Raw genomic sequence first — 9,917 nt, forward strand, 5'->3', positions numbered from 1 at the left:
CAATTTCATTCATTGGTTTCAAGCAGTGAAACACGGCCAGAGAAGAACTGCCAAAGAGATGAACAAGAAATTCGCTCAAATTTACAATATATCCCCCGAAAGGTGAATGAGGGGCGATGGTTGAGGCACATCTCGAAGGTAAATTACTTGTTTGTAGAGAAGACATGAATTTCTTATCGCAGAAAGCGCATTCTAATGTCTTGTTCTTGTCGTTGGTGCCACGGAGGGAAAAAGGCAAAAAAAACGTGAGTTCTTTCCACCAAACAATTTATTTCCTTTCGCAAGAGCACTTGAAATTTTTGCTTGAACTTTTCTCACACACAAGTTCCCGCGGAAGGGGTGAGGCTGTGTTAGTGGTAAAAAAAAGATGCATGATGGGTCTGCGGGGCGAAGACAAAGAATTGGTTCCGGTGACAATGGCAACAAAATGTTCAAAGACATGCTCCGCAGCTTTGAGGGACTTTTTTCCCGGCACTCTTCCGACTTGTATTGTGAAATTGTTCAAATTGACAAAGATGTTCATAAATTATCGAGAAGAAGTTTCTATATACGGATTTAGTTTGCTTAGAAATGATGACTTAAGATGCTATAAGTTACCAAACTCGTGTATTTTCTTTTTTTTTGTACATCACCACAAATCCCAATGAAGATGTTTATGAATGAATCTCGCGTGAGAAATCTCATCATACACTTGCGTCACAGAGTAATGGAAAGTTTTGCTAGAAATTTTATCATTTATACAGGAGCACTGGTTTACGAATAAGTAATTTATCAGTATTAAATTTTTAATGGTAAATTTGATAAAAATATTTCCCCGCTAGAGGGGATTGAATTTCAGAGGTGACATCTAGTGTTATTTTTTTCTCTGTAAATATTTTTGGTAATAAAGTTAATTTAATAAAATTGAGGGATTTCCTAATTTTACTAAACCTCTTTAAATTGAAAAACAACTTTAAAATCCTTTAATATTTTCTCCGCTAGAGAGGCTAAGTTTAAGTAGTGCCATCTGACGTCAAAATTAATTGAGCAATAGCATCTTCAATAAGTTCCCGTTGGCACAATAAATAAACAAACATCTTTATGGATTTTAGCATCAAATTTTGCAAGAAAAAAACTTGTTAGTTGACAAAGAAAACTACACGTTAGGAAGAGGAAATGGCAAATTCACACATTGTCTATGTCCAAAATAATCGCTTCCTTTGAAGATGAATCTTTCACGGCGTGCGCTAAAGGAGGCGCAAGACTATATTTTTATTGGTTTGTTTACCCTAGCTGAGTGATCCAAAATCAACAAGCACTGAATATTATTTTTCACATTCAACAAAAATAGTTATCTCTTTATTGGTTCAGAGTGGCGACGGGAAGAGCCCTCTCCGCAAATATTTACCTTCTGGTGATCGCACCCACAAATTTCTACAATATCTGCCGAAGCGCCTGCAGGTTTAACATGCGGAATATATTTTCGCAGATAGGTGCAAATTCACCTAAAAAAAAAAGAACTTCGCACTTTGCAAGGCTTCACGCTCTTCAGGGGCTGCTAATGCGTCCCGAAAGAAATGAGCACGCGATCTTAGAGAGTTGATATCTTTTTGGCAACCTTCTTTGAACCTTTTGCTTCTTTCTCTCATCAGTCAATAATGGAACCATCACTTTTTACGAATGATCTGTTTGCTTCGACCATCAAAAATCTGTTTCGGTGCGAATTGACTGACATGTCGGCACTTTTTGAGTTATATACATATATATTATTTTCTCAATAAAAAGATGAGCTGAGCAAAAGAGATGCTCCTCATAAGCATTGAAGAAAAAAAAAGAGGAAATACATTCGAAGCGGAAAGTTTGAATTTTCTCGAGAGGTTGTGGCAGAAGATCCCTCGTTGATTGGGTGTCTTTGTTCGTACACCTCTCTTTGGCACTTGGGGGTATTAATTCAATTACTAGTAAAACAAATTTTTGAACATGTAAATTAATGGATTAATTTTTTGGGGTGTAAATCACCGAAAAATCCATGTTTAAAATATAAGGCACGAAAGATAAAATACGGAAAATCATCAATCGTTAAAAATGATTGATGGATCAATGGTCATCTACCGAACAAACATTGATTTCCCTTCAAGCAACCATTAGTCATATTTTTCATCTCATTCTCTTTTTCTATCTCACGGATATGTGGTGCCTTCTTGCTCTCCTTTTGCGGGTGGAGTGATGAACGCGTCCCGCCGAAAAAAACCAAACACAGTCCATGAAGATTGTGCGAGGAGAAGGCTTTCCGCCTTATCTTTGGGATACAAGAAGAAAACAAATGACCGACAGTCTTGATGGACATGGAGGATAAAAATTTTCAACATGACACTATCACATAAATATGATCATTGCACGATCACAACAATGTTGATTGATTTTTCAGACGCTCCAAATCGATCGCAATGCAGCCGCATAAATCGCAAATGGCAGCATCACATGTTAAGCGGAAACAGACACACACACTCCATTTCCATAAAACAATTTATTTAGTGATCGGTGATCGTCAGATCGCCTTAGAGATCGCCCCATACCATACGGCGCGCGATAGATTCTAAATGCGGAGACTTTGGCCTGTGTGCCAATATGGAATGTTTGTTGTGTGCCCCAAGAATGGACAAATGGCTGGAGGTGGGAGAGAAATCAAAAGATCGAGTGACGATGGGGCCTTGTGGCCTGATCCTGCGTGATCGAACTGTGTCCATCACTGTGGTCCACCGGGGTGTTGTGAATTTTCAAGGAAGGAAGGGAGCCATCATAAATTACGGGACGCGATAAATCAATTGGACGATGGGCCGTATATCAAAATGAGGCATTGATTTCAAAACGAAAGGCGACTATATCGATCATTAGCACGCCAGTGATTGATCTGCGAGCCGAATTGATTCTCGCCGAGGGGTTAACTTAGTTAGAGACCCGCGTAGGTAACCCCGGCGGGATATCGCGAGACCCACCAACTGACGAGAAGCTCAATGAGCACCATGGCAGGGGGCTCGTGAATCAATTGGCGGATGCAAGACATTCCAACTGAGAATTAATTGCCGGCTAATTGACTAAATTATATTTTTTTGCCAATTGAAGATATTCACGCAGAGGAAAAGAATGAGAGGAAAATGTGGAAAATTCTACTAAAATTCGGAAAAAATGAAATGTTATTAAAGCAGAGAAAACTTTTAAATTAAAGTTTTAAGTACATCTTATGGGTCTTTGAAAACCATTAAAATTGTGAAAGGAGTTTATTCGTTTTTGTATGGAAAATCCATTTGAGAGAAAATTCAAGACTCGCATAGTCTACAAGAGAAATAGGAAAGAATAAGAAAATCGTTATAGAGATCTCCTATTTTTCAATGGGAGCTGGGCGAAAGCCGACAAATATTTGCTTTAAAAATGTAAACAATGACGTCACAAAGGTTATTTTTAGTTGTTTTAATGCATGAAACATTTGTGCTAATACTTTCTCAATAATTTTAAAACATGGAATATTTTATGCTTAATAAAAAATATTCTTCTTAGAACATTTTTTTTATACATCACTACAAATACAAAAAAAAACACAAAATAAAAAGCAAAACTATAAATAAACCAACTTTTAATTGAATAAATAGAAGCTACATGGAACTAGAATAATTCTAAAGCAAGAGGCGTCATCATAAAAATAAACAGCAAATACAATGTTTACACCAAAGTGTTTTCTCGGTCTACGATGCACAGCAAAACTCAATTACTATGGGACCCCCAGCATAGTCCAATAATTTCTCTGTAATCTCAACTCCTTATTATTTATATTGTCATTGCTGCAGTGAACCACATATGCGGACGGAAAGTGATTTTGTTGGTAACAGCGAGCCCCCACTTTGGGCACGGCGAGGAAATGTGCACCAAAGTGATTCTTATAGCGCTTTTAAATTGAAAATTGCACGCTACTCACACGCTTTGTCGTCTCTGATGTTGTTTAATGTCACGTATTTATTATCACAATTAGATGATGTTGGCGCTGGGTGCTATGGTGAACGACACAGAGGCACGCGGGGAATATTTTCAATGCTGCATACGAGCACCGCAGTCGGGCTACAAAGCGACACCATTCTTGCGGGTTTTGTAGATAAATTTATATATTTCGTGGCCGCGTGTTGAACTCGAATTACGAAGTGAATGCTGGCGAATCTGCATGAGGTTGCATCTTTTATTGTGACTATCGTTATCACATACATTTGCGCCACACACAAGAATATTTTTCAGAGCTCACCTTGGGACGAAAGTTTTGAGTGCCAAGCAGATTGCCGGGTACTAAATCCGCGGCAGGAGAGAGATACCCACCAAGGAGGGAGTATATATAGTATTGATTTGGATGCAGCTTACTGATGTTATTTATTATTACAACTGTGGCACCAATGGCCTATGCGCGTACATGCAGAAGAGTTATTACTAATTGATTAAGTGGAAATACTATAAGAAGCTGTCTCGGTATTGTATTGAATGATATTTTATTGCTGCAAAATTGATGGGAAGCGAATGTATCGCGAAATCGCTATGGCAAAGTGATCAAATGCGGGGGATTTTGCGCACAAAATTCTCTTCGTCACATATTCCAATACAAATTAACAAAGGTGTTTTGCAGCATTTGTAGAGGGGTAGGGAGGGAATAATGTTTTTAGTGTGACACTGATTGCAGGTGGCATGACCTTTTGTATTTATGTCAAGTTAGCTGCAATTTTTCTCTGAATACTTTCAACTCGATTGAAAATTTCGGGTTCGTCGTCTATTTTGTTGAAGTCTTTCGTTTAAAAAAATGCAAAAACTGCAATTTTTCTTTGCTAAATACCTCGGATAGGCCAATGAACAATTTTGCAATGACTATTATGATGTTTACATTATTTTTTAAACATAAAGGAGTTTATTCGTTTCTATATGAGAAAATTCTATAATCGAGAATACAGTCAGATTCACGCAGTTTTTTAGAAGAGAAAACGAGAAATTGTCAAAAAAAAACTTCTTATTTACGAATAAATCCTTCTATAATTTTTTTTCTAAATTCATCACCCTTTAAATGCAATAGCCTGTAAAATAGGAAAAGTTGAGAAGATCAGGTTCTTGAATATTTTAATTTAATGGAAGTCAAGAGCCTTAAGTTTTTTTTTCGGATTTTTCCATCTTCAACGTTTTTTTTTGCAAAATGGTCAGTCCAAATCAAGCCCATGCCGCCCATGTTCAGTGATTGCCAAATGGGTGGGAAAGACTGAATTCCCAGAAGTATCACCGTGCGAGTGACTTGAAGGGAAAAGTATCTTTCTGTCCCTAATTGTGGGGTCTCATGTGTGGTGCAAAATTGTCGGTTGAATTGGGCAAGAAGGAGTTCACAAATCAAATCAATTTAGTTGTCAATAGATGTGTGTCGTGGCCGTGTTGGGGGCTCGAGTAGAGGCACAAAATGGGTAAAAGGAGGTATAGGAAAAAAAGATGATATCGGAGAGTCCGTGAGAACTTTTATGTATATTTCACAGTTTCCTTCTCGGGACAGACCTCGTGAATGCCATTAAATATTGCGCCGCGAGAAGAAAAAGAGATAGATGGAGGCAGAGAGTTGGTGAATTTGATGGTCAGAACAATGGATGCATAAGTAATTTGTATCGAATTAAATGATCAACGTGCAATTTGATTTTCTCTCTATATTCGTCGTCTGGGCACTGCGCGAGACCCACCAATACCGATGCTGAGGGAAAGGTCTTCCATGATGGGCTCAAGACGAACGATTGAGAGAAACAATGGCATATCCCTTTCCTTTCCGCATTATATAGTATTTCCCGTTGCAGAGTTAATTTTGCATTTTGTGATGTTTTTTTTTATGTTTTATTTTGTCTGGTCTTTTGCCTGGTCAATTCAATGGATTCAGTTTTCAATGAGCGACTTTTACACACTTCATTATTCCTTTCTATCAATCATTCGCCGATACTTGGACACGCTTTTCAAACCATATCATCGCGTACTTTTACACTCAATAGCGCGTGATGTTGATGGACAACAATAGAACGATTTACAAAAATTATAACGCTGCACAGCAACAACAACACTGTTGAATCACCCGTCAGTGTTCCCCCAAAAAGAGCCCACGGAGATGAATGTAAGAAGAAAAAATAGCTGGAGAGGAGAGAGAGTGAGAGCAAAAGGAATGTGAGACGGTGGTGGATGAAAAGAAGGTGGACTTCGGGGGGATATGAAACAAAATACCGAAACAAGCGATTGGTATCTTTTATGGGTTTGAGATATTTAATTGTATTATTATATTCCTCATCATCGATTGTGTGTCTGCCATGGGAGATATTGAGAGCCCCGGAAAAAAGAGGAGAAGAAGATCATCGAGTGCCCACCAAAAATCATCGATAAACCGCGGTGGGCTCACGACAACAATGTGATGATGATGATTGTGCTGATGGAGCAAAAGACCCCGCGCGCCAATCAATCGAGCTCTGGGAAAAAAAAAGATGAAAAGAAAAGCATTTCAAATAGCATTTTTCGCATTCTTCATCTCCAAAGAAGAATTTCCACCATAATGTAGCCCACCAAATTCCTTGTCTTTACACCCAATAGATATGCGCCTTTTTTGCTGCCCTGGTGCCTTCTCAATACAATCAAATAAATCCTCTTCAGATGTTAGTCGCGTGTTCGCCTCATGGCATCGGCGATTAAACATGAATTTGTGCTGTTGAAGGAAATCTTGTCTGGAATTTCTTTTAATGATCGAACAAGCCGAACCTTTCGAGACTATGGGCGCTTAGAGACATGAGCCAAACCAATATGGATATGCTTCATATAAAATGGGAATAGTCGTTCAATGTGGAAAAAAAAGCGGAACAGATGTTGATCTATCGTCATTACTTTTGTAACAAGCCATAATGAGTAAACTATGATGGTGTTCAGAATACCAAGAGAAGCGCACTTCCTCCACCCACATATTTCAAGAGCTTTCAATTAGTTGGACGTTTTGGATGTTTTTTGAGCAGCTCAATTTTTGAATGAAAATTAATTTCTTTTTACAATTTAACTCTTAGCTGAGCCTCAAGATTAGGGTAAATATTTGATGGCTTGAGTTTAATAATATAACAACTTGGTCCATCTTTATCTATTTTTATGCCAAAATTATCAGTTAGTTCAATAAAAGAAAAATGGTGACGTCATTATATGAATTTTTGGACAACTCGATCTGGAATAACGTTTTCTTATTCATTTTTTCTATCTTTCTATCATACAGGAACATATGATCGTCTTTAAAGTGCAGAATAAGTACAAAATAAGATCAAAAAATAATTAAAAATTTATATAAAAATCAAATTTTTACTTTTTCAAAAAATCTTTTCATTTATTCTGTTACATAGATTAATTTTCAACAGTTATATGAAGAAGGAGAATAAATTGTTACAAAAGACTTAAACCAAAACTAGGTTGCAGTGTCAAAAGTTCAGGCTAAGATTATGCGCTTCTTAGTTAAAATTTATTGACTGTTTTGCGTTAACCTAAACCCCTTTTGTGGTGTGTGCTAAAAGTTGGATTTTAAAGATTCCTCAATGTGTGTTCCCGAATCTTAAAGACGTCATCCCACGCACAGCTGAACGAAAAGATTGGTGAGGTACAAAAAAGTCGATTAACACCATTGTTGAACAAACAAATTGGAATTATTAGTGGCTCTTATTAGGTGTTGTATATGCAAATAATGGCAAGTTGTTACACTATGTCGATCTCAGTGTGAGAGAAATTGCTGAGGTCCATCTGGAGGTGGTATGGATCGCCGCAATCACCATGTTGGAGGAGAAGATTCGATGAACGCTTTCAGCATCTTCATTCATATCCCATGGCCGCCAAGTGCTGAGGTGATTTTCTCGCAGTGTGGCCAGAGCTGCGGAGAGACAGGGCGAGATTTTTTTTCCTTCTTTCAACGGGGCTGAGAGATGCTGAATTTGAACCCATGGGTCGAGATTTTGCCTTGCGGCTCTTCACAGCGGGTCCATCTAAAACGCCCTCGCATATTTGCGTTCTCGCCGTGGCTTTATGGAACTCATCATATATGAATCTATTCCCATTGCGCCTCACATATGAATATAAACAGATAATGCAATAAATTTATTTATAACACAACTCGTGTGGATATTCCACTCGCGGATCATTCTTGCGCCCTGTGTCTGTGTGCTTGAGCTTTTTTGGACCAACTCTCCACCTTGTGTTTTCTCCGGGCAACACAGCAACCTCAAACATGTCACGAAATCCAACACACAGTTCCATTGTCGGGAACGCAGCCGCCCTCGCGCCCCTTTTTCGATTATGACGCGCGCGCGGACTTTTTTTCTTACACAAGCTTACATACATACCTATCATGTTGTACACATACATATAATGCAAACTGGACGAAAAAAAAAGGTATTCGATGCAACTCTATAAAAATTCCACAATTTTTTCCCCGCTCGTTCCGCACCCAATTGGGCTCCAAGAGATTGGTGGATGATTGTAAAAGAGCAAGAAAAGTACACGCGCCAGGCAATAAAACTCAAATTTCAACTATTAAAATGCATTACGGCACACTCGATGGTCGTTCTCGCGAGAGCCACGCCGGGATGCCCGATGCTGGTGTGGCGGATGGTTGGACAGAAATTGGTCATTTCACACTTTCATGGCAGGAAATCAATAAAATGTGACATTATCCCTTTAACGTGTTACACGATAGTTTAGTGTGTTGAGCAATTCTCCGATGCCGGAGTCAAACAACCGTCGAGATGGCTGTTTCTTCCCACTTGAAACATGTTCTTTAACAACATCGCGCACAAATTTGTTTCACTGGTCGCAACTTTGGTTTGCCTTGCCATCAAGTGCGGAATTTTGTCCATTGGCGAGGGGAAAGCTCTGAAGGAGGGCCATGGTTGAGCAGAGAGGCAAAAAAAATAAAGAACAAATTTATAATGCTCTTTACACTCCTCCACACCCACACACTCAGACACTTTCGTGATAATCTTGCAAATTCTTCTTCGTTGTAAGACACAATCGCACAACACCATTTCCCCATCCATTTGGATCATTTTCACGGAGCATCTCAATGAGTCCGGAATTGGTGGCTCGCTTGATCTCTAAAGAATGTCACAGCTATTGTAATTTAGTACAGTGCAGGTCCACATGTAAATGCCGATCAAGTTCATCAAGAAAAATTTCCTAAAGGACTGAGAAACAAGAATTGTGATACAGTCATCCCCACATAATCATCTTTCGGTAAAAGTCTTCTTACGCATTAAAACTAATAAGTGAAAAGAGTTTAGCCGAGAGCTGAGGGCGTATTATGTAACTCTCCGAGTGCTGGGTGGCTGTATAGTTCTTATGGGCCACCCAGCACTCGGAGAGTTACAAAATACGGGCCCTGTTCATAATTTTTGAGGAGTATGATGCAAGTTTTGCTGTTAATTTTTCAAATTGCAAAATTTATTGAATTTTTTTTCTTCATTTGGGGGGATCTGTGTGCTTTGGATACTACACAATGGCACAGGAAAAGCACCGTGAGACGCAAAATATAGGTGAGGTCACACTCGAAGAACCAATGCAGCTCCAAAATTTGTCTTGGAGAAAATATTGGCTTTGAGACAAGTTTCTCCGACGAAAGATGATAACAAAGAAACTTTAGGAGCACAGAACTCCTTCCGGAAGCGTTGGCAGGGAACCCGTGTCTTAATCCAGCCGAATTAAAATAACTATCACCGGAAGGAGTTCTGTGTCCCTAAAGTCTCTTTGAAGGTATTGGCAGCGCTGTTAGAACATCGACAGACGTCGGATCGAACCGATCGGAATATATATGCGTGTTTGAGTTATTTAGAGCCGCCAGCCAATCCCCATTTTCGATTTCGAAATTGGTAATGTTGAAAAGAGCA

Source organism: Lutzomyia longipalpis, chromosome 2 (genome assembly GCF_024334085.1).
Source record: "Lutzomyia longipalpis isolate SR_M1_2022 chromosome 2, ASM2433408v1".
Taxonomy (NCBI): Eukaryota; Metazoa; Arthropoda; class Insecta; order Diptera; family Psychodidae; genus Lutzomyia; species Lutzomyia longipalpis.